This window comes from Scyliorhinus torazame, chromosome 6 (assembly GCF_047496885.1).
Source record: "Scyliorhinus torazame isolate Kashiwa2021f chromosome 6, sScyTor2.1, whole genome shotgun sequence".
In the NCBI taxonomy this organism is placed as follows: domain Eukaryota; kingdom Metazoa; phylum Chordata; class Chondrichthyes; order Carcharhiniformes; family Scyliorhinidae; genus Scyliorhinus; species Scyliorhinus torazame.
In genome coordinates, this window is record NC_092712.1 from 140,252,431 (window position 1) to 140,278,900 (window position 26,470).

General features: G+C 46.3%; 1 long non-coding RNA gene across 2 annotated transcripts in view; it reads right to left on the reverse strand.

Moving 5' to 3' along the window:
* LOC140425740 (uncharacterized) overlaps positions 1 to 26,233 on the reverse strand; it is a 63,738-nt gene extending 37,505 nt beyond the window's left edge. Inside the window, exon 1 of one of the 2 annotated variants that reach the window (XR_011947966.1) lies at positions 26,171 to 26,233. This is a non-coding gene — a long non-coding RNA (uncharacterized lncRNA). Of the gene's footprint in view, positions 1 to 26,111 lie in introns of both variants that reach the window. The other variant, XR_011947967.1, reaches the window with a different exon arrangement.
* Between the last annotated feature and the right edge of the window lie 237 nt (positions 26,234 to 26,470).

The window sequence follows — 26,470 nt, forward strand, 5'->3', positions numbered from 1 at the left end:
ACTGGAGGATCACATGTTATTAACGATTGTGGTCATGCACTCTAATTAGCCAGAAATCGCGATAATTAAATCAATGGCGACTCAGCAGACCAAACTAGACAAAATGTTCAGAAGCTTTGGAACACCGAAGAAGATTGTCAGTTTATTTTGAAGGAGTGTGAGGACTACTTGAAAGGGAACGGTATACACCATATCAAGTCAGCTCCATACTATCCAGCAACAAAAGTTTAGACTGAATGTTTTGTGCAATCATTAAATCATTCTATCGTACACCGAGCAGATGGATGACAAAATAATTTGGCAATGTCATGCTGATCAGTTATTTGCTGCATGAAGTGAGTTTGCAGAAACTTCTCAAGAGGTTCTACCTTTAGAAGGTCTGGAGAGTCGTACTTTGAAACTTGGAACAGACACAGTATGAGTTCAGATTCTATTCCTGAGGACTATTCAATGCCGATAGTGATAGATACTGAAACGACTACTCAAGAAGTACCATTCACAGAAAGAAATGAGGACACTTCCAAGGTCCTTTTCAATATATAAAAGGTAAGTGAGAGGCAAAAATAGACATTGGACCACTGGAAAATGTGGCTGGAGAAGTAATAGTAGGACACAAAGAAATGGCAGATGAACTGAATAGTTACTTTGCATCAGTCTTCACGGAGGAAGACACCAGTGGGATTCCAGAGCTCCAGGAGAACCAGGGGGCAGAGGTGAGTGCAGTGACCATTACTAAGGAGAAGGTTCTGGGGAAACTGAAAGGTATGAAGGTGGATAAATCACCCGGACCGGATGGACAATACCCCAGGGTTCTAAAATAGATAGCTGAGGAGATTGTGGAGGCATTGGTGATGATCTTTCCGGAATCACTGGAGGCAGGAAAGGTCCCAGAGGACAGGAAAGTGGCTAATGTAACACCATTGTTTAAGAAGGGAGGGAGGCAGTAGACGGGAAATTATAGGCTGGTTAGCCTGACTTCAGACATTGGTGAGATTTTAGAGTCCATTATGAAAGATGAGATTGCGGAGTACTTGGAAGTGCATGATAAAATAGAACTGAATCAGCAGGGCTTCGTCAAGGGGAGGTCATGTCTGGCAAATCTGTTAGAATTCTTTGAGGAAGTAACAAGGAAGTTAGACAAAGGAGAACCAGTGGATGTGATTTATTTAGATTTCCAGTTTGACAAGGTGCCGCAAAGGAGACTATTAAATAAGTTAAGAGCCCAAGGTGTTCAGGGTAAGATCCTAGCATGGATCCGAGCGAGCTGCAGAAGGACTTCGACAGGCTAGGAGAGTGGGCAAAGAAGTGGCAGATGGAATACAATGTGGAAAAGTGTAAGGTTATGCACTTTGGAAGGAGAAATGGAGGCATAGACTATTTTCTGAATGGAAAGATGCTTAGGAAATCAGAAGCACAAAGGGACTTGGGAGTCCTTGTTCACGATTCTCTTCAGGTTAACGTGCAGGTTCAGTCAGCAGTTAGGAAGGCAAATGCAATGTTAGCACTCATGTCGAGAGAGCTAGAATACAAGACCAGGGATTGGCTTCTGAGGCTATAATAAGGCTCTGGTCAGACCCCATTTGGAGTATTGTGAGCAGTTTTGGGCCCCGTATCTAAGGGAGGATGTGCTGGCCTTGGAAAGTGTCCAGAGGAGGTTCATAAGAATGATCCCTAGAATGAAGAGCTTGTCGTATGAGGAGCGGTCAAAGACTCTGGGTCTGTACTCGTTGGGAGTTTAGAAGGATGGGGGGGGGGGGGGGGAAACTTACAGGATACTGCGTGGCCTGGATAGAATGGATGTGGAGAGAATTTTTCCACTTGTAGGAAAAACTAGAAGCAGAGGACACAATCTCAGACTAAACGGACGATCCTTTAAAACAGAGATGAGGGGGAATTTCTTCAGCCAGAGGGTGGTGAATCTGTGGAACTCTTTGCCGCAGAAGGCTGTGGAGGCCAAATCACTGAGTGTCTTTAAGACAGAGATAGATAGGTTTTTGATCAATAAGGGGATCCGGGGTTATGGGGAGAAGGTAGGAGAATGGGGTGAGAAAATTTCAGCCATGATTGAATGGCAGAGCAGACTCAATGGGCCGAGTGGCCTAATTCTGCTCCTATGTCTTATGGTCTTATAAGGTCGCAAGTAGCCAAGTTCAAGAATGCTGAATTCTACCAAAAAGAAATAGATGTGGTTATGACACCCCGGGCTAGTGCACAATTAATTTCAGCCCCACAAACTCCGGAATCCCAACGCAAGTGAATTAATCAACATTTGTATAAAGTGTCTGATATCTTTGACCCTTGATTGCTCCACTGACCTACAGGCATCAGATTTGTAAGTGAAACACAAAAAAACTGTTTATTTCTAGCAACAAGAGAGATAAGGCATGCAATGATTATCAGAGAATATCGACCAGCTAATCTATTTCTCCCCCTTTACCATCCCACCCTCTACCCAAACACACACAAGATAGACACATACTCAGGGGAAAGAAATACGGGTAAAATGATAGGGAATAAAAGAGATGAATGTCCTGGCTGCTGATATGGAAATCATTATAGCCAGTTATCTTACCAGGCCGCGGAATGTTGAAACCACCAGTTGGATTGCTAACAAAGTTCTTCTGGCTGGAATTTTCAGGCAGGACTCTCAGGCTGTGGGATCCCCTCTGGGGAGTCACTTTAATTTGTGTTAACCTGGGCTTTCACGCAGAGGATTTGCCATAGCTCTGCTTAATTCTGACTTGTTTCCACATCCCATTTAAAAAGAGTTTTCAAACTGACTCTGCCTGCAGCTGGTGGCTGGATTACATCCTTAAGATTACTTGTCTCCACTCAAACTCAACTCTCAGCTTGGATTTTTAATTAGTCTTGGTGTCCAATTTCCCTAGAACAGTCCATCAGCTTGACTGAAGAGAAAGCAAAGCCTCCAACTGGGGTGCTTGAGAGAGTTTACCCTCTGATAGAGATTCCAAAAGAGTTTTCTTCAGCTGTGTTCAAAGCAAAACTAAAAACTCCTGAGAATAAGCCTGCTTTTACAGAACATTCTGGAACCATCAACACCAATCAACATTGAGTGTTAGTTACGTCCCGGGAATTTAAAGTAGCTTGTTGGCTGCCAGCCAAGTCCATCAAAAGGTGTCATCACTGAGGCCAGACTAAACAGCACATCCTGCCAGGGATTTCCTGAGGCCAGACCAAACACCACATCCTGCCAGGGTTTCCTTTTTTAAAAATTAAATGAGAAATCCATCTTAAAGACATCGGCTCCATTAATTGTCCAGATACAAAATTATAAAAGCCAAAAAGAACAGAACTACAAAGGAAAACAAGGGACATACAAGGATTTGCACGAGGATCCTTACAACATCCACCACAGAGATTGTCTTATTGAATTGTATATATGCATACAAATAAAATATCAAGGGATCTGTTGGATAAATGTTAGTTCTTGTCATTGCACAAATGAAATAAAGAAGAAAGGCTGTTATGTCTCTGGGATACATTCTTGCTGGTTCTGCATCACGTGATATGTAATGACATCAGCAGAGTTTTTACTTTTGAGAACATCACCATCTTGACTCTGTTGAGCAACACCCTTAATAAACCTCTTTTCGTGTTTTACACAAATCCAGAGTGTGGACACCTTCATACCTTTTTCCTTTGTTCTTTGTGGCAACAAAGAAATATAACACCCAGCTGGGACATAGTTCCATATGTTGGTTGCTTGGTGTGTTTCATTTTAAGCAACTGTAGTTTGACTCAGGTAGTTACTTCAAAGTGCTTTATTTGCACTATATACATGAAGAATACTTCAAAGTGCTTTATTTACACTATATACATGAAGAACTGCTAGGTAGGCACATCTCCCTTGAGCACAGACTGTTCCACCTGCTGTACAGAGCCCCTAGTACATGATCACAGATATCACTGCTACATAATGATTCACTAACGCATGACCATAACTGTTCTATTCACCCATTACACTACAGACACAATCCTGAAGAACTCCAGCAGCAATGTCCTGGGACTGAGGAGATTAGATTCCAACAATCATATCCTTTGATATTGATGATAATCGCTCTCAACTTACCCATGGATTTCAGCTCTTTTATTTATTTTTGGGCCAAAAAAGCAATTAGTTCTTGAGCCTTGTTGTTCTGGCAGAACCCAAACCGAATATCGGTGAATTATGAAGTTATCCAAGTTCTAATGATATCATAGGACTTGGTTTACGTATATTCATGATGTACTCGCCTGCTTCTGGCATTCATTTAAACCACTTAAGAAAAATACATATGGTTAGCACTGCTGCCTCACGGCACTGAGGTCCCAGGTTCGATCCCAGCTCTGGGTCACTGTCCATGTGGAGTTTGCACATTCTCCCCATGTGTGCGTGGATTTCGCCCCCTCAACCCAAAAATGTGCAGAGTAGGTGGATTGGCCACACTAAATTGCCCCTTAATTGGAAAAAATAATTGGATAATCTAAATTTATTTTAAAAAAGGGTGGGAATTAAGCGGGAACAGATCTGGTTATGTCTGAACAGGCCCAGTTAAAATCACACCTTAAGAGTCTATTTAGACTGTTGTTCCTAACTTAAAACACTTCAATAACTTGATTCAAAGGCCTCGATTTTCCTGGTTCATTTGAAAAACAGTAGAGTGCGATTTCTGCCTCCCCATATGGTTGAACAAGTTTTCTTTGGGAGAGGCTACTTCAGTATTCAGGTGAGTTTGCAAAGGGAATCCCACTTTTGACAGATTCTTCATTGCTGGAATGAAGATAAAAAAGATCTAGCTGCAGTTGAAAAGCTGCTGCAGCTTAAAGTGCCAGCACGACAACAATTAAATCGAAGGGAGAGAGAGGAGGGAGAAACTGGAGCTAGAGCTTTACATCCATTAAACTACAAGGCTGCCAAAGTATTAAAGCTCTGAGTAGTTTATGGCCCCTTTTTTGTCCCACTGGAAGGTAGGAGGGCTGTCCGACATTGATTTCTGAGCCTCATTAATAGTTTTTACTTGGAATTTCCTGTTCCTTAAATTTCTCTTGGTGTCACAGTGCTTTCAAAAATGTTTCTAATTTAGCCTCACCTGCTGGATCACTACTTAGGCCATAGCAGCCACAGAAGAATTCTGAGCACATTAGGCCTGACACCTGCTTCCTCGATCCAAACTCAATTCTGCAAGAGTGCCTACAATGGCTGTGAAATCTCTCAATTGCAAATGTGAGAAACCTAGGGCGTGATTCTCAGAATCCCCGGGCAGCGGCGTGAATCCCGCCCCGCTGCATGCTGCCATATTCTCCGGCGCCGGTTTTCATGCGGGGGCGGGGTTTACGCCGTGCCGGTCGGGGGCCATTGGCAGCGGCCCCCCTGGCAAATCTCCGGCCCGTGATGGGCCAAGCGGCCGTCAGTTTCTGGCCAGTCCCGCCGGCGTGAAATGGGCATGGTCCATCATGACGGGACCAGTCTTGGAGGCCAGCTAGGTGAGTCCTCGGGGGGGGGATCCGGCCTGGTGGGGGGGGCCCTCACGGTGGCCTGGCCCGCAATCGGGGCCCAACGATCTGCAGGCGGGCCTGTGCTGTGGGGGCACTCCTTCCTTCGCGCCAGCCTCTGTAGGGCTCCACCATGGCCGGCGCGGAGACGAACCCCCTTGCGCATGCGCAGGAACACGCCGGCCGGTCTACGCATGCACAGAACCACGCCGGCGGTACTGCGCATGCGCCAACTCGCACCGCCCCTTCGGCGCCGGTTGGCGCGGCACCAACCCCTCCACCGCTGAACTAGCCGCCGAAAGTGCGGAGGATTCCGCACCTTCCGCTCGGCCTGACGACGGGGTGGTTCACGCCATTCTTGGCGCCAGCATCGGGTCATCCGGCCAGTTGCGGGAGAATCCCGTCCCTAGTGTCTGGTTTTTGCATCTCCCCAAGACTCAGCCAAAGCTGCTTTTGCCAACATGGTGACATCCACACTGAATGTACCAATAAGATTAAGGACTTTGCATTCTAAATTGGTCCATTTGCCTCATTCTTCTGCTCACGGAATAAGAACAAAGAACAAAGAAAAGTACAGCACAGGAACAGGCCCTTCGGCTCTCCAAGCCCGTGCCGACCATGCTGCCCGACTAAACTACAATCTTCTACACTTCCTGGGTCCGTATCCCTCTATTCGTTTGCAACAAGTCTGAATATCAACCCCCAAAATTTTAATCAATTGTTGCATGCAATCCCTGCTATTGACTACATTCCAATTCAAAGAAACAGTCACGCTTTTTATTCAATTGTTGAAGCTGAGTATTTTGGACACTGGTCTTGGAGCATTTTTCATAATTCCTCTGTGCTTTTCTAAATTCATGCTAAGAAACAAAAAATATAAAATCAATCCGTTTCAACAATGATATATTTCACTGAATTACTGCTATAGTCATCAATTTGTTTGTTTCAAAATAAAACTCATCACAAGAGATTTGAAAAATAGGACAAAAAAATGGGATGTATTTTGATGTGGAATAATGATTTAAGTAACAGATGGTTTAAAATCAGTTTTCTGACAATCACTGCCCAGGAAGTGTCGTGTTATTCACCCTGGGGTAACACGGACTGCAACTGGATGCAGTTGCACTGTAAAGTAGACTCCAAACTTAGACGTTAGTTCAGTACGTTTTATTGAACTTCTGGAGCAGCTTGCTGTGGGTTGACACTCTACTAATCTAACTGTGCTAACTATAGCTAACTAGACCAGACTAGCTTTGAGCCACGTGTAGAAGGTGCTGACTGATATATACACCCTGACTGTCACTACAGTTGTCACCGGTGGAAAGAGGCAGAGTGCTGATGCCTCGTGTGTTTTGTAGTGGAAAACCCCCCTCTAGTGGTGATTGGTTGTGCTCTGTCCTCTGTGTTGATTGGTTGTACTGGGTGTCTGTCACTGCCTGTCTGTATCTCATTATGTGCATATCATGACAGGAAGTGCAGCTTTAGTTTAAAGATTGAAATGAGTGCACTGGTTGCAGCAAAGGGTTTTCCAAAATCCATTCTCAAATTCTGTGTTGATTGCGTGACTTTTAAACAAAGCAGGGGCTGGATTCTCCGTTGGTGTGATTCTCCATTACACCGACAGCGCACCTATGCCTGGGGATTTCCCGACGATGTGGGACTGCCCACAATGGGAAATCTTATTGGCCACATAGCACTGCCAGCTGGCATGGGCACTGCCAGCATTCAAGGGCTGGTGTGGGAGGTGCCTTGAAGATCGTGACACCATTTAATAATGGCGTCCCGATCACTCGCTACAATGGGAGTTCCGGCGAGCGGAGCTCCCCCGTTACAAATGGGGCTATGTGTGGCCTCAGCCATGCATTCTCCATTCAGGCCCCTTATTCAACACGAGTCACATTGAAAAGCCATGTGTTTCTCGGCACTGCGAGTGCCGGCAAACACGCAGCTAAATGCGCACGCTATGGGACTTTGTTCCCTTTTGGGAGTCCGCACCCAATATGTAAATAGTCCAACTAGGGAAGCGGCCGTACTGGACCTGGCATTGGGGAATGAGCCCTGCCAGGTGGTTGAAGTTTCAGTCAGGGAGCATTTCGGGAACAGTGACCATAATAAGGTACTTGTGGATATTGGTAAGAGTAGTCCTTGGGTGAATGTGCTAAATTGGGATAAGACTAATTACAACAATATTAGGCAGGAACTGAAGAATTTAGATTGACGGCAGTTGTTTTAGGGTAAATAACATCTCATATGTGGGAATCTTTCAAACATCAGTTGATTAGAACTCAGGACCGGCATGTTCCTGTGAGGAGGAAGGATGAGTATGGCAAATTTCGGGAACCTTGGAGAACGAGGGATAATGTGAGCCTAGTCAAAAAGAAAAGGAAGCATTCATAAGATCTAGAAGGCTGGGAACAGACAAAGCGCTTGAAGAATATGAAGGAAGTAGGAAGGAACCTAAGCAAGGAGTCAGGAGGGCTAAAAGGAGTCATGAAAAGTCCTTGGCAAACAGGATTAAGGAGAATCCCAATGCATTTTATGTGTATATAAAGAGCAAGAGGGTAGCAGGGAAAGGGGTGGCCCACTCAAGCACAGAGGAGGGAATCTATGTGTGGAGCCAAGGGATATGGGTGAGGGACTAAATGAGTACTTTGCATCAGTATTCGGAAAAGAGAAGGACTTGGTGGATGATGAGTCTGGGGAAGTATGTGTATATAGTCTGGGTCATGTTGATATCAAAAATGAGGAGCTGTTGTGCATCTTAAAAAGCATTAAGATAGAGAAGTCCCAGAGCCTGATGGAATCTACCCCAGAATACTAAGGGAGACAAGGGAGGAAATTGCTGGGGCCTTGACAGAAATCTTTGTATCCTCATTGGCTACAATTAAGGTCCCAGTAGACTGGAGAAGAGCAAATGTTGTTCCTTTGTTTAAGAAGCGTAGCAAGGATAATCCAGTAAATTACAGGCCAGTGAGCCTTACATCAGTGATAGGAAAAATATTGGAGAGGATTCTTAGGACAGGATTTACTCACATTTTATGAGGGGGACGTTGTGTCTCACCAACTTTTGTTCTGTTATTTACAATACAGAAAGAGGCCATTCAGCTCATCGTGTCTGCACCGGCTCCCAAGATAACTACCCAGTTAGTCCCATTCACAAGCCCGATCTCCGTAGTCCCCTAAATAGCACAGTGGTTAGCACTATTGCTTCACAGTGCCAGAGACCAAGGTTCGATTCCCGGCTTGGGTCATTGTCTGTGCAGAGTCTGCACGTTCTCCCCGTGTCTGCGTGGGTTTCTTCTGGGTGCTCCGAAATCCTCCCACAATCCTGAAAAATGTGCTGCTTAGGTGAATTGGACATTCTGAATTCTCCCTCAATGAATCCGAACCGGCGCCGGAGTGTGGTGACTTGTGTATTTTTTTCACAGTAACTTCATTGCAGTGTAATGAAAGCCTACGTGTGGCAAAGATTATTATAATAATCTTTATTATCACAAGTAGGCTTACATTAACATTGCAATGAAGTACTGTGAAAAGCCCCTAGTCGCCACATTCCGGCGCCTGTTCAGGTACAAAGACAGAGAATTTAGAATGTCCAATTCACCTAACAACATGTCTTTCGGGACTTGTGGGAGGAAACCGGAGCACCCGGAGGAAACCCACGCAGACACGGGGAGAACGTGCAGACTCTGCACAGACAGTGACCCAAGCCGGGAATTGAACCTGGGACCCTGGAGCTGTGAAGCAAATATGCTAACCACTGTGCTACCATGCCATATCCAACTCTCTTTTGAAACCTCATGAAATTCATCTCTTTCACTCTCACAGGCAGTGCATTTCAAATTGCAACAACTCTCTGAGTAAAGAAGTTTCTCCTCATCTCACCCCTAGCTCTCTTGCTGACCAACTTGAAATTTTGACTCTAGTCACTGAGTATTAGAACTTGATCGGGTGTTTTGAGGAAGTTACAAAGATGATTGATGAAGGAAGGGCAGTGGATGTTGTTTACTTGGACTTTAGTAAAGTCTTTGACAAGGTCCCTCATGACAGACTGGCACATAACGTGAAGTCACATGGAATCAGAGGTGAGCTGGAAAGATAGATACAGAACTGACTCATTCATAGAAGACAGAGGGTAGCAGAGGAAGGCTGTGTAGTGGTGTTCCGCAGGGACCTTTGTTGTTCATAGTATAGAAAATGATTTGGGGGAAATGTAGCTGGTCTGATTAGTAACTTTGTGGACGACACAAAAGTTGGTGGAGTTGCGGAGTGTGATAAGAATTGTCAGAGCATATAGCAGGATCTATTTCAGTTGGAGACTTGGGTGGAAAAATGGCAGCTGGTGTTTAATCTGAATAAATGTGTCGTAATGCATTTTGGAAAGTTTAATACAGGTGTGAATTATACAGTAAATGGCAGGACTCTTCAGAGTATTGACAGGCAGAAAGATCTGTGTGTACAGGTCCACTGATCACTAAAAATGGCAACGCAGGTGAATAAGGTAGTCACGAAGGCACACGGTATGCTTGCCTTCATTGGTTGGGGCATTGAGTATAAAAATTGGCAAGTTATGCTACAGCTGTACAGAACTTTAGTAAGGCCACACTTCAATATTGCATACAATTCTGGTTGCCACAGTACCAGAAGGAAGTGGAGGCTTTGGAGAGGGTGCAGAAGAGGTTTACCAGGATGTTGTGTGGTCTGGAGGATATTAACTATGAGGAGAGGTTGGATAAACTCAGATTGTTTTACTGGAATGACAGAGGTTGAGGAACGATCTGATAGAGGTTTACAAAATTATGAGTGGCACGGACAGAGTGGATAGTCAGCTGCTTTTCCCAGGGTTAAAAAGTCAATTACTCGGGGACATAGTAAGAAGTCTTACAACACCAGGTTAAAGTCCAACAGGTTTGTTTCAAACACTAGCTTTCGGAGCACTGCTCCTTCCTCAGGTGACATAGGTTTAAGGTGCGAGGGGCAACATTCAGAGATGTGCGAAGGAACTTTTTTTACACAGTGGATGTTGAGTGCCTGAAACACGCTGCCAGGGAGGTGGTAGAAGCAGATATGATAGTGTTGTTTACGAGGCATCTTGACAAATAAATGAATCGGATGGGAATAAAGGGACATGGACCCTGGAAATGCTGACGGATTTAGTTTATACAGGCATCAGGATTGTCGCAGGCTTGACAGGCCGAAGGGCTGTACTGTTCTTTGTATTTTTGGCCCAAACTGTTTTTTCCTATTTTAGTTGTAATGTAGTAGAAAATGGGAAAAAGCAAGAACATGGAAGCAGCACACTTTTTCTTGTACCATTGGAAATGCTGTTGACAAAACCCCACCCCAAGGATAAGTCCTCTGCTCTTCTTCATAATAGGACCATGGAATATTTTGCACCCACTGGAGAGGACAGATAAAGCCTTGGTTCAGCATCTCATTCAAATGGGAACACCTCTGACAATGCAACACTCTCAAATTTGACGATGGCTGGAGTGAAACTCTAACCTACAACCTTCTGACTTGTGAGAAAAGGTGTTACCGATTGAGCCATAGCTGACATCCATAAATTTAAATATACATGCAAGTCTGTTGTATGTTGGTTGTGATATGTAAATGTGGAAGCATAGTGAGTCCCTGTCACCCTGGAGTAACAAGGCACTCTTTTGTATTTTGAGTAAGAACCTGAAGAAAACCTCAGAACAAGTAAAATCTTGCCCTCCCTGACAACACCCCACCTTTTTGAATTGGGAGCTGTAATTTGTCAAAATGTTTTTACCTAATCAACTTCAGCTTTGTCAATAGTTTTATTTGTAAGAAACAAAGATTTATGTTCTTCAGCACTAAACCAAATCTAATTTGCCAACAAACTGTCAGAATTTTGCCGTTGGTTTGCAACCCTGATCTGAGAACGTAACGATGAGTCACGGCAATAGCCATATATTTAATATACCAGAAATGTTTCAAAGCCCCAGCTCCTTCCCACAAAGCAGCAAGAGAAGTCCTATTCGTTGGCCAAATGTGCTCAATTTGTTCAATGTCAATGTGTCCATGTTAACATGTTAGGCGGTGAGTGTGATGAGATCAGTGTGCAATGATTCCTCTGGCGCTTCGCCCTGCTTTTCAATAGGGAAATTGTGAACTTGTGCTCATTCTGGAAACCGCACAGCCTCCATCCTCAATTAAACTGCAACAAATCAGACAATAATATTTTGCAACATTTCCCCTTTTCCTCCTTTATCTTTGTTGTTGTGATTTTCAGATCTGAACATCGAAATGTTAAGTCTGCTCAATTGATAACGAACCATTTGTGTATTCATTCATCCCTTGGTTGCTATGGAAAATTAAGCTACCTTATCATTGGCAGCTAGTTACCATCATCGTTTAGTACCTGAGAAAGCCAGAAAATAAACTCCTAACCTTTGTAAGTAATTGTACAGCAACAGCAATAATTGAATTCGTCAGAGAATGTCATCTTTAACATACAGGTCAAGAAAGTTGCTATTTGCAGAGGATGGAATGGATGTTCTGAATATTAAGTGATTGATAGTGGAATGAATATATTGCACTGCAATGGAGGTAAAAGTGACAAGGTCCCAGCAAATGAGAGAGTTCAAACTCGGAGATGTGAGGTGACTGAAATATTTAGCTATATGACATAAATTATGTCAAAACTATCATAGAGCACTCAACTGTTGATCATGGTAACTTTTCCTCCACATGACTACAGAGTTGAACTTCCAAGGGGATTCGATCCAGGCAGTTACACGGAGATTGTTCCTCCTGATGATTTCCATTATTAAGACCAATGAGGTTGCTACGCCTCCAGAATGCTAGCCTCCCTCTCCCACCTTTTCTATGCTAAGGGAAGTTCCTCTTTTTTTATTCATGTTCCATGATATCAATGTTCTGGCTAAACCAGCATTACAGCAAGTTGTCTGGTGAACTGAGCAATTTCAGCATTGAGAATTTATACAGCATCTTCCCTTGAAGTAGCTAGATGCAGGCTATTTACAATGTGCAGCTAGATTTTATACATTAAGTAATCAAAGTAATAATCTGTTGAAAGTTGAAAGTAGGCACGATTAGCTTTTGCTTCATTGAAATTTGCCTTCCAAGGTTGATTGCCATTTTCTTAGTCAGAGCAGCTCTATCTCTTTAATTTTAACTGCTTGCCTTTGTTTAGTGCACCGTACTCTTCTGAAGTGGCTACCATCTTTAAAACACTGCGGATAATTTAGCATTGCTATTAGAAGTGAGAAAGTTGAACTTGCTACTGTGGTAAACCACTGTTGCACCTCTATTAGGTGATGTGTGGTAGGACCTGTTCTACAGGTACGATGGTAGTCCCTGCCTGCTGGCTCCGCCCAGTAGGCAGAGTATAAATATGTGTTGCCTCCGTGCAGCAGCCATTTCGCCAGCTGCTGTGGGAGGCCACACATCTTAGAGCAATAAAACCTCAGTTGTATTCAACTCTCGTCTTTGTGCAATTGATCGTGCATCAATTTATTGGTCTAAAATTTTCAGAAGACGGACCTCCGTATCAAGCCGGATCGCCTGCAGCTGGACCCACAATCAAGCGACGCCAAAAAGGACTTTCAGCACTGGCTAGCTTGTTTCGAGGCAAACATCAACTCGGCGCCAAGCACTGTTCCAGAGGCTCAGAAAATACAGATACTGTACTCGAGGTTGAGCTCCAATGTCTTTCCGCTGATCCAGGACGGGCCAAACTAGGCCGAAGCCATGACGCTACTCAAAGAAAATTACACCCAGAAGATGAACACGCTCTTCGCCAGGCACGTACTCGCCACTCGCTCTCAACTCCCTGGTGAGTCCATAGAAGTCTTCTGGCGGGCCCTAATCCCACTAGTCCGGGACTGTGACCGTCAGGCCGCTATGGCCACGGAACATTCAAACCTCCTTATGCGGGACGCTTTTGTTACGGGGATTGGGTTGGACCTCATACGCCAGCGACTTCCAGAGGGGGCCATGCTCGATATCACAGAGACAAAGAAGCTAGCGCACTCTATGACAGTCGCCTCGCGCAATATCCAGGCCTAAACCCCCAGACGCGCGGCCCACCCCTCCTACGCATCGTGGACCCCACAGACGGCCACCCCAGCGGGGGCCTTCCCCAGCCAATACGCCTGCGCCACGCACCAGCCAGTGAACCCCAGGGGTCCCCGATGTTACTTTTGTGGCCAGCAGAAACATCCCCGCCAACTCTGCCCGACCCACGCTGCCCTGTGTAAGGCTTGCGGTAAGAAGGGGCACTTTGTCGCGGTGTGCCAGGCCCGCGCAGTCGCCGCTATTGCCCCCACCCCCCTCATTTATGGACAATGGGCGCCACCATCTTCATTTCCCCGGACCACGCGTGGCCAGTGGGCGCCGCCATCTTCTCTCCCTCAGACCACGCGCGGCCAGTGGGCACCACCATCTTCCCCTCCGCGCAACATGTGTGGCCCATGGGCGCCGCCATCTTTTTCAACCCCCGCCAAGTGCGGCCCATGAGCACCACCATTTTGTCCTCCCCAAGATCTCCAGGCGCCGCCATCTTGTCTCCCCCATGGCTCATGGGCACCATCAGCGTTCCAGGACCCATGCCCCCTGGGCACCCCACCATCCGACACCAGCGACGACCAACCACGACTCGCCTCAGTAACCATCGACCAGTCTCGTCCGCACAACCTGGCTACCGCATCGACCAACGTTAAAATCGATGGACACGTGACCTCTTGCCTGCTGAACTCCGGGAGCACCGAAAGCTTCATCCACCCAAATACGGTAAGGCGCGGTACACCCCGCCAATCAAAGAATTTCCCTGGCCTCCAGATCCCATTCCGTGGCGATCCGGGGGTACTGTACGGTCACACTCACGGTCCAGAATTCAGCGGCTTCTGCCTCTACGTCCTCCCTAATCTCTGCGCTGCCCTACTACTCGGCCTGGACTTCCAGTGTAACCTCCAAAGCCTAAGTCTGAAATTCGGTGGGCCCCTACCACCCCTTACTGTGTGCGGCCTCGCGACCCTAAAGGTTGATCCACCTTCCCTCTTCGCAAATCTAACCCCGGATTGCAAACCCTTTGCCACCAGGAGCAGACGGTACGGCACCCAGGACAGGACCTTCATCAGGTCCGAAGTCCAGCGGCTGCTTCAGGAAAGCATCATCGAGGCCAGCAACAGCCCCTGGCGAGCCCAAGTGGTAGTAGTTAAAACTGGGGAGAAACACAGAATGGTCGTGGACTACAGCTAGACCATCAATCGGTACACGTAGTTCGACACGTACCTCCTCCCACGCAAATCTGATTTGGTCAATCAGATTGCACAGTACCGGGTCTTCTCAATGGTAGACCTCAAAACCACCTACCACCAGCTCCCCATCCGTAAAGCGGACCGTCCATACACTGCCTTCGAGGCAGACAGCCGCCTCTATCACTTCCTCAGGGTTCCCTTCGGCGTCACCAATGGGGTCTCGGTCTTCCAAAGGAAGATGGACCGAATGGTCGACCGGTACGGTTTGCGGGCAACCTTTCCATACCGAGACAACATCATCATCTGCGGCCATGATCAGCAGGACCACGATGCCAACCTTGCCAAATTTCTCCACGCCGCCACTCTCCTAAACCTCACCTACAACAAGAAGAAGTGCGTGTTCAGCACAAACCGATTAGCCATCCTCGGCTATGTGGTCCAGAACCTCATCGTCAGTGGTTGCTTGAGACATATACTAGAGGCTTCCAGTCGTTAACAACGTTGTTTATTGATGAAAGGCAAAGGCAGTTAAGTAACAGGCACAGAATACTATGCAACAGGCCGTATCACTTTGGTTCCCTCGCCCATGCTGCGGGGTCCTGCTCCCAGTATCCCGTGCAAATTCCCCATTGGCTGAGGTTCGCCCGCTCCCATGTGATTGCCCCAAGCCGGCCACATAGTCCGTGGGGCCCAACCCCTTAAAGAGCCCACACTACCATAGCCGACCTAGTGCTTGCCACTTCCCCTGTATAACCACGGACAGGTCAGGGTGGACAGGTGGGCAGGAGGGCTCCCCGGGGAACTTGACTGGGTCCTGCCTGCAAACTTGTCAGCCATAAAATTCTGCCCACAAGACATGACAGCCGGCCTGTGTGAGTTTGCACCAAATACAGCGGTTGGGGCAGGAGGGTCAGCGTCACGCTCTTCAGGTCCCACCTTCCACTCTCTGCCGACTCACCTGAAATCCCAGCCACTGTCGCAGAAGAATGGGTCCTTTCTGTTAAAATGGCCCATTTCCCCTGGAAAGCAACAGACTGCTCTCAGCAGAGGGATGCACAACTTAGAAGGAAACGGTTGCTATGGAAGGGAAAAACGATGGCAGCTTAAGTAGAAAAGCGACGGATAGATATGACGATGTTGTGATTTTGCGGATGGAGAGAATTCAAAGGGGATTTAAACCAAACTCCTGGGAGATGGACCCTGGAAGCAAATGAACCCCAAACAGCCAATAAAGCCTCAAACAGGTGAATCGTTGTGGAGCTCTGGCTTCAGAGAATCACAGAAAAATACACTGCAGAAAAGGCCCTGCGGCCCATCGAGTCTGAGGAGATGCATGAAAGGCACCTGATCTGCCAATCTTAATCCCATTTGCCAGCACTTGGTCCTTGGCCTTAAATGTTAAGATCAAATGCTCATCTCGGTATGTTTTAAAGGATATGAGGCAACCCTCCTCTACCACCCTCCCAGACCGTCACCACCCTCTGGGTAAAAATGTTTTTCCTCAAATTCCCCCTGAACCTCCCGCCCCTCACCTTGAACTTGTGTCCCCTCGTAACTGACCCTTCAACTAAGGGGAACAACTATTCGTTCTCCATCCTGTCCATGTGCCTCATAATCTTGTACATCTCGATCAGGTCGCCCTCAGTCTTCCTGCTCCAGCATAAACAACCCAAACTTATCCAACCTCTCTTCATAACTTAAATGTTCCATCCCAGGCAACATCCTGGTGAAATGCCTCTGCACCTGCTCCAGTGCAATCACACCCTTCCTATAATGTGGTGACCAGAATTGCCCACAGTACTCCAGCTGTGGCCTCACCAAAGTTCGATGTAACTCCAACATGACTTCCTTGCTTTTGTAATCGATTGATAAAACAAGTGAACCATCTGTCTTTTTTCACCACCCTATTAGCCTTCAGAGATCTATTTACAAACACGCCACGGTCTCTTTGTTCCTCAGGACTTCCTAGTGTGGTGCCATTCATTGAGTATTCCCTTGTTAAATTACTCCTTCCAAAGTGTAACACCTCACACTTTTCAGGATGAAATTCCATCTTCCACTTGTTTGCCCATTTGACCATCCAGTCCATATCTACCTGTAGCCCAAGACTCGCAGCCTCACTGTTAACCACCTGGCCTATCCTTGTGTCATCCACAAACTTACTGATCCTACCCCCACATAGTCATCTAAGTCATTTATATAAATGCAGAATAATAGGAGATCCAGCACAGATCCCTGTGGTATGTCATTGGATACTTGCTTTCAGTCACGAAAGCGGCTGTCTATCTTCACCTTCTGTTTCCTACAGCTCAGACTGCTTTGAATCCACCTTCTCAGGTTCCCCTGTATCCCATGTGCATTTGCCTTCTTTATAAGTCTCCCATTTGGGACCTTGTCAAATGCTTTGCTGAAATCCATGTGAACTACATCAACTGCACCACCCTCATTTGCACACTTCGTCACATGCTCAAAAAATTCAATCAAATTTGTTAGACATGACCTCCCTCTGACAAAGCCATGCTGACTATTCCTGATCAAACCTTGCCTCTCCAAGTGGAGGTAGATTCTCTCCTTCAGAATTTTCTCCATTAGTTTCCCCACCACTGACATGGGCTGCCAAATAACTTTAATTGCTGCTAATTTGTAACTGCATGCTGGGCAGACAATAGACTGATGGTGGATGAGATAATATATGTTTTGGCTAAGTGCTAGTGTGTACATAACTGTTCCAATTTATCTCTGCTCTTACACTAAACTAAACCACCTGAAGGGAGATTTATGTATGGTGAGAAATCTGATGCGAAGTAAACAATTAATAATTTATACTAAGCTACTTATTTACATTGCTAACTGTACCCCCGCCAAATGTACAAATCCTCTCTCCCTGGCTGCTGAAATGTGGTCTGCTTTACTAGAGATAATGGCCAGTCAAGAGGTAATTGATTTTGAAGTAGTCGGGCCCCAACAGTACCCATTGTGCCAGGCCACTCATGCGTTTCCAGCAAAAACAGACTTCCTGACTAACTAAAGCAAAGTTTCATTCAACATTGAAAGTCTGTGTTGCCACTGGGGTATTTTTGGTTAATAACATGTTTCTGGGAAAAGCAACTTGCTGACAATGAACTGCAGGCCACATGTGAACAGGATTATATCTAGTGGAAAGGACAGCCCAAGAAGATGGGTCAATGTCGCCAATCTTGCATTGTTAAAAGTCAAAATTACCCCCACAGTATCCGAGAAGTGAAAGTGCATTTTGACTCATTCTAACTCGCAGGTACCACGCCATTCTGGCTGCATTCCTCCGGTCACTTTGTAGGTGGCAGAGCTCATTGACTGAAGGAGACATTGAACCACACTAAAGTTTTAAATTAGGGATGTGATGCCATTTTCACTCAAAACAGCAGAAGTATTGCATAGTACTAAACCTGCACTAATAATGATTTGAAACAACTCTTCAATGTCATGACAGACCAATGGAGAGGCTTTCTGAGGTTTAAATTATTAGCCAGAGTTATCCAATGAGTGACACTCACCTGCTTTTGCGCCAGAGCCCTTTTCAAGGATATACCCAATTCCCTATTGAAAATTACTTCCATTGTTCTTTCACACAGTACATTTCTGATCATCAATGCTCACTGCATCAAATATTAGTGCCCTTATCTCCCCTCTGATTCTTTTATCAATTACCTTACATTTCTGTCACTTGATTATCTACCCTCCTATTAATGGAAAACAATTTGGCTTGCTTACTCTAACAAAACCCTTCATTGTTTTCAACAAGTCTCTTAAACCTTCCCTTAACATTTTCTCCTTTGTCTGCAACACCACTTAGTCCATATCTACATTCAGTAAACAACTATTCTCCTCAACGCATTTTGCTCTTTAAATGACTTAATAGCAATGCACATCTGTTTGTCTTTTTATTCTTTCATGGGATGAGTGCCACTGGCTAGGCCAGCAATTTTGTTGCCCATCCCTAATTGCCCTGAAGAAGATGGTGATGAGCTGCCTTCTTGAACTGCTGCAGTCCATGTGGTTTAGGCACTGTTAGGGAGAGAGTTCCAGGATTTTGACCCAGCGACAGTGAAGGAACAGTGGCATAGTTGCAACTCAAGATGGTGAGTGACTTGGAGGGGAACTTGCAGGTGGTGATGTTCCCATGTTTCTGCTGCCCTTTTCCTTGTGGTTGGCAGAGGTGATAGCTTTGGAAGGTGCTGTCCAAGAAGCCTTAATGAATTGCGACAGCGCATCTTATAGATGGTACACGCTGCTGCCACTGTGCACCAGTGGTGGATGGAGTGAAGGTGGCAGATGGGGTGCCAAATCAAGTGGCTTGCTTTGTCCTGGATGGTGTCAACTTCTTGAGTGTTGTTGGAGCTGCACTCATCCAGGCTAGGGGAGAGTATTCCATTACACTCCTGACTTGTGCCTTGTAGGACAGGCTTTGGGGAGTCAGGAGGTGAGTCATTTTCCACAGAATTCCTCACCTCTGACCTGCTCTGGTAGTCACAGTATCTATATGGCTGGACCAGTTGGGTTTCTGGTCAATAGTAACCCCCAGTTGTTGGTGGGGGATTAAGCGATGGTAATCCTATTGAATGTCAACGTCAATGTTTCAATCCTCTCTTATTGGAGATGGCTTTGTCTGGTACTTATGTGGTAAGAACGTTACTTGGTAAATTCCAATGTAGAATCCAATTGCCGCAACACTTTCATATATTGCTTAATGGGCTCATCATTTCCCTGACATCTCTGATGGATCTCCACCATTTGATCATCATACTTTTCTTTGGCCCAAAGTATTTTGTGAGAGTATGTACTGCTGTATCAAACGTGGATGGATTTTCAATGAGCTGCTTGAATATTCACTGGCCTTTACTCGGAGACAAAATAAAAGTATTGCTTATTTACGATCGCTGCTACTTCTGTCACATCCCTGTAAAGTGGATTTGGATTTGTTCATTGTCAGGTGTACTGAGGCACAGTGAAAAGCATTTTTCTGCGAGCAGCTCAAACAGATCATTAAGTCCACGAAAATGAAATGAAATAAAAAGATACATAATGTGGTAATATAAGGTACACTATGTAAATACAAAGACACGGGCATCGGGTGAAGCATACAGGAGTGTAGCATTAATCAGGTCAGTCCATAAGAGGGTCGTTTTGGAGTCTGGAAACCAGGGAAGGAGTTGTTTTTGAATCTGTTCATGCGTGACACCAACCAAACCACTGCACAATGCCATTCAAAATATATGTATCAGAAAAAGTTTGAGCTATGCTTGTTCACATGCATACATGTCTGCAACCCTAGTGAACCAGCAACAGCACAAAAATCATGCTGCCTGGTCAGCTGGCTCAAGATTACTGGAGAACTGAAGAAACTTGTCAACTTTTCAAGCACATTACAGAAATGTCCTGCTCGACATAGTGATGCTCTGTCTATTGCCAGCAAAGTTATTTCCCAAGTCTGGGAATAGACTGTTACAGTCAGATTTGCACAATGAGGGTCACGGGGAACTCTTCTAGTCAAGTGCTTTTGAGTGAAACAAGTCAATCACTCTCCCTCTCCTTTTGTCTGCCTGTATCCTTCCCACTCTTAAAAGCTGCAAGTTTCCTTGCTTTTGCTTCTATACATGCCTTTTTCTATCTCTCTCATTACCACTAGTTTGTGTCCTTTGTCCTGGTTCTGCTCTGCTTCCTACAGCAGTTTCAGTGATGCTGTGGACAAGTGCTGGTTCAGAGCACAAAGGGGTCATTCCTTAGCCAATTTCCCTACGGTGAAAATGTATACTCACAGTGTACTGCACTTTTGAAACAAATAGCTACCTTTAGAAAAGCACCATGACTAAGGCTATTGGAATGAAGCAACTTGGTCTAAAAGCCAGAGAATAAAGTGAGACAATTCTATGTATAGTTGTGAAAGTATTTAGCCAACTGCAGGTGCATTTACATTGCAGCTACTAATCTCAGACTGGAAGCTTCAGTTCAGCTTCCAATCAGGTAGGTCTGTCTTTACTTTAATTGGTTCCTGTCAGGCTAGAAGTCAAATGATTGTACCCTCTGCAGCCTGTTACGCTAATCGGGACAAACCAAGCCCAGATTGGACAAAAGACAAAGAGGCCGGCATATTTTACTTACTCCTCATGAATAGAGAGGACCAGTCAGAAGCTGTTTGTTTTCACAATGAGGCACTCACTTGGCCCAGAGCGGGATCAGCACACATCAATCCATCAGAAATCCAGGGGAAGTGTAAGAATGTTCCCATTATTAAGTAATCCCCAGAAATGTCCCCAAAGTTCTGAAGCATTATAAGTGGGACACCTGTCTCCTAACTTTGTCCCTGCATTCAGAGCAGAATTTGCTACTGAGGCTTCAAACCTGAGAGATCAGTAAAGCTCTGACATCGGATGCTGCCATTTGGAATGAGTATTGATCACAAATCATTGAGACACTCAACAAAAGTCATCACAGCTTCTTAAATTTGTGCAAGTGATCATCAGTGTTTGAAATTGATCATTTGGAAGTATCGGCATTAAATGTGATCATTAGGCATCAAATCAATCAGGACAATATCACGCAGCTTCCTACATGTTACAATGGAAGAAATAAACAAATATTACCCCTTATTTTCAAAACTTTTCCCAAGAACTTGCTTCGCCCATTCCATTTCAGCTGGCATGTCACACATTCCTTCTGATCATTTTCCAAAAGTACTGATTCCACCAGGATCATTAACTCTGGGGGAAAAACAAGAGATGCTACACTGGGGGTGGAGGTGGGGTGGAGTAAAGAAATTCAATTTAAATAACAAAGTAAATATGACACCATTGAGAAGTAACTGTGCATTGGAAAGCATACAATGAAGTATAAATACTAGCAGCTCACCAAGGCTACCTGTGACAGCATTTCCCAAAGCTAGAAAGACAAGGGCAGCAGGTACATGGAAAGACCATCACTTGCCAGTTTCCCTCCAAGGCATACACTACTCTGACTTGCCACTATAATCGCTGTTCCTTCACTGTTGCTGGGTCAAAATCCTGGAGCTCCCTCCCTAACAGCCTCCATTTACTTGGCTGCTGTTCTTGAGTACCTGATCACCGGGATTTCTGAGCTAGTGGACAATGTGAGCTGGGACAAGAAGACCCGCTTCATCCTCCACCACCTGAAGCTCAATGACAAGGAGCTCAACAAGCTGTGGGGAGGAGTCACTGTAGCCCAGGGCGGGGTTCTGCCCAACAACCCAGTAAGGTTTACACCTGAAGGGGAAAGATCAGAAAAAAGTCAAAATATAAGGTAAACAAAAAGATTTTCAAATAAACATGTAGCCACCCAACTCATGGCTAAAAACCATAATCTTGCAGTATACCACTACCCCCGCCCCCACCCCCACCCCAGTACTTCGCTGATCCCACCTCCCACACCACACAGGGCTAAATCGTTGGCTTTGAAAGCAGACCAAGGCAGGCCAGCAGCACGGTTCAATTCCCGCACCAGCCTCCCTGAACAGGCGCCAGAATGTGGCGACTAGGGGCTTTTCACAGTAACTTCATTTGAAGCCTACTTGTGACAATAGTGATTTTCATTTCATTTCATAAGGGAGCAACATCCAGCACTCATGGAAACATAGGGCGGGATTCTCCGAAATGGAGGCAGAGTGTTCGCGCCGTCGTGAACGCCGTCGAGGTTCACGACGGCGCGAAACGGCCCCTACCCCGACCGATTCAGGGCCCGAAAATGGGCTAGGAGCGCAGCCGCGTTATTTACACGCGCCAGGCCTTGGCGCCACGTAAAGGCGGCGCCGCATACATGATGCGGCCGGCGCCGCATAACTGGCGTCACCTGCGCATGCGTGGTTGCCGTCCTCTCCGAGTCTGCCCCGCAAGAAGATGTCAGACGGATCTTGCAGGGCTGCGGAAGAAAAGAGGTCCTTCTTCAGAGAGGCCGGCCCGACGATCGGTGGGCACCGATCGCGGGCCAGACCCCATTTGATGCCCCCCCCCAGTGCAGGACCCCCCCCCCCCGCTCCCGCAGGCCGCCCCCCCAGCGTACCCACGCTGTTCCCTCCGGCAGCGACCAGGTGTGGACGGTGCCGGGGGGAACCCGCCGTTTTGGGCTGTCCGCTCGGCCCATCCGTGCCCGAGAATAGCAGGGGTGCCGGAGAATCGTCATTTTGGGTGTCTCGGGCGATTCTCCGGCCTGTGCCACGCGGAACTCGACGGGGCCGTTCTCGCCGCTTGGGAGAATCGCGGGAGGACGCGGACCGGTGTCGCAGGAAAATTTGGCGACCCATGTGATTCTCCCAACTGGCGCGGGAGCGGAGAATCGCGCCCATAGTATGTAGGCCCTTCAAGCCTGCTCTGCCATTCATTATGATCATGGCTGATCATCAAGTTCAATATCCTGATCCCTTTAGCCCCAAGAGCTATATCTAATTCATTCTTGAAATTACAAAGTTTTGGCCTCAACTACATTCTGCAGTATGAATTCCACAGATTCACCACTCTGGGTGATGAAATTTGTCCTCACCTCAATCCTAGAATGTTTACCCCTTATCCTTCAACTATGACCCGAGTTCTGGACTCCCCCACCATCAGGAACATTGGGCGTCATTCTCCGACCCCCCAGCGGGTCGGAGAATGGCCGTTGGCCGCCGTGAATCCCGCCCCCGCTGGTTGCCGAAGTCTCCGGTACCGGATATTCGGCGGGGGCGGGAATCGGGCCGCGCCGGTTGGCGGGCCCCCCCGCTGGATTCTGCGGCCCGGATGGGCCGAAGTCCCGCCGATAAATTGCCTGCCCCGCCGGCGTAAATTAGAGTACCTATTTACTGGCGGGACAAGGCGGCGTGGGCGGGCTCCGGGGTCCTGGGGGGGGGGGGGGGGCGCGCGGGGCGATCTGACCTCGAAGCGTGCCCCCACGGTGGCCTGGCCCGTGATCGGGGCCCACCGATCCGCGCGCGGGCCTGTGCCGTGGGGGCACTCTTTCCCTTCCGCCTCCGCAACGGTCTCCACCATGGCGGAGGCGGAAGAGACTCTCCCCACTGCGCATGCGCGGGAAACTGTCAGCGGCCGCTGACGCTCCCGCGCATGCGCCGCCCCGACATGTCATTTCCACGCCAGCTGGCGGGGCAACAAAGGCCGTTTCCGCCAGCTGGCGGGGCGGAAATCCCTCCGGCGTCGGCCTAGCCCCTCAATGTTGGGGCTCGGCCCCCAAAGTTGCGGAGCATTCCGCACCTTTGGGGCGGCGCGATGCTCGTCTGATTGGCGCCGTTTTGGGCGCCAGTCGGCGGACATCGCGCCGTTTCCAGAGAATTTCGCCCAATATTTCTGAATCTACCCGGTCTAATTCTGTTAGAATTTTGTAAGTTTCTAGAAGATCCCCTCTCACGCTTCTAAACTCCAATGAATATATCCTAACTGATTTTGTCTCTCCTCATATGACAGTCCCTCCATCCCAGGATTCAGCTGTACTACCTTTATAGCAAGAACATCCATCCTCAGATAAGAATACCAAGACTGCACACAATACTCCAGGTATGGCCTCGTCAATGCCCTGTACAATTGCAGGAAAACATCATTATTCCTATTTTCAAATCCTCTCACTATGAAGGTCAACATTAAGTTTGCATTCTTAATGCTGCAGGTGAAAGTTAGTTGCACATGGTATTTTGAGAATAGGGCGGTACAGTGGTTAGCACTGCTGCCTCACAGCGGCAGGGACCTGGGTCCAATTCCGACCTTGTGGAGTTTGCACTTTCTACCCGTGTCTGCGTGGGCTTCCTCCGGGTGCTCCGGTTTCCTCCAACAGTCCACGGATGTGCAGATTAGGTGGATTGACCATGCTAAATTGTCCCTAAGTATTCAAAGGTTAGGTGGAGTTGTGGGGATAGGGTGCGAGATTGGGCCTAAGAGGGACTCTTTCAGAGGGTTGGTGCAGATCGATAGGCTGAATGTTCTCCTTCTGCATTGCAGTGATTCTTTGATTCTAATTAGATTTTTCTTGTTTTAAGCTTATATCATTGATTTTCAGTTAACTAGTACAAGGATTTTCAATTTTTGATATCATAGCCCTCATTTCAACTTGTGTTGGGAATCAATGGTGCAGGGTCGAAACAATGGTTGTCCATCCAACTTCCCCAGAATATGAGATTTCAACTCCCAAGCCCTCTTTTTAAGCTCCAACACTGGGCTCCTGCCTGAAACTGGTGAGAATGATTTCAAAATTGATGAGAGTGGGTAAAACTTCACAAGGTGGTCAAACCAGTGCTGTGTCGACGGCAAGAGTTACTACAAGGTAAATAATGAAAATGAGAGTGGAGAAGTGGCCAACGTTGGGGTGGAGGGGGAGGAGAGGGGGTACGGTGTTGGTGGAATGGTGCATACCTGACTTAGGAGAAGCCACAAGGTTTTTAATTGTATAAGTTTAAGTGTAAGGATAAACAGATGGAAAGCATTGGTCATTTGAGCACAAATAAAGAAACACGTACTGACACTGGGGTGGTGATAAGGTTTAGGTGCTATTGTAATGGTATTGTACATTACACTTAGTGAATAACACAAAACTGAGCAAAAGTGGATTTTTGATCTCCTCCCAAATGGCTGTTCGAAGTTTAACAACGGCTTTCTTGGGGGCAGAAGGGAAGCCCTCCTGCTAAAATTGCAGCTGGGTCTGAGACTTTGTGGCCTTTCCTCAGAGCAAAATTAAAATGACCTGCATGTCCCTTTGAGATTATCAGTGTGTGACTTAAATTTGTTCATGGGGCAGGAAGCCTTTCCATATAATATTTCAGGTAAATCAAGATGGAGGAGGGGTGATTAAAGGATTGTGTCAGGAATGCTCATTGTACCACCATCACCCCATGCCCCATCGCGGCCCTTACCATTAATGCCTGGCTGCACTATTCGCACTGTGCGATTGAAATCATCTTCTAATGTGCTAGTGTGAAGTATAAAACAGTCTTTTTTCACAATTTCTAAATTCAACAAAATAGAAATGAAAAACGGCAATGCTTTTAAACGTAGATGGAGAATAAAAGTGTCTTAATGTTATCAGTGATGGATTAAGCATTATGTACACAATAATCCTTTGCAGCTACAGTGCTCAACCAACAAACCTTCTATTTTACACTTAGTTAATAGGTGTAAGACTAGGTCATCTATAGAATCTTTTGTTCATGGTTTGAGAAACAGCCAAAGTCATGTGCTTCTTGTCACTGAGCTTTAAATCCAAGGTATACAAAGGCTGGATGTGCGTTAGTTCAGCCAGAGCTGAAAGCAGGAGTCAGCTCACAGACTGAATTTCAGCCAGAACTTCCGTATGAGAAAATACAAATTAAACACAAGACTGATTCTTCAACAAAATACGATAATGTACCTGTGTGCAGGTCCTGGCAAGTATGCACCCCCAATCACTTTAAGATGTTGAGATTTTACCTGTCAGCGATATAAAGCATTGGCTCCATACTGCTTGCAATCTTGCCTCCTGGGGCCTGTGAGAAGGATGATGTCATTCTGGTGACAGTCAGTCTTTAATTGCTGCAGTGAAAAGGCTTGTTATATTTCTCCAAGCTCAGCAGCTGTGAAGACAGCACAATAGACCTTCACAGAGGAATTCCCTTACACGAAACCTAATAATTCCTATTTTGTAGCTCTTAAGTAAAAGTTCTCCCAGTGCAATGTGAATTGAATCGTAAATCAGATACAAACATTGAATCATCTTATTTCATGAAACAG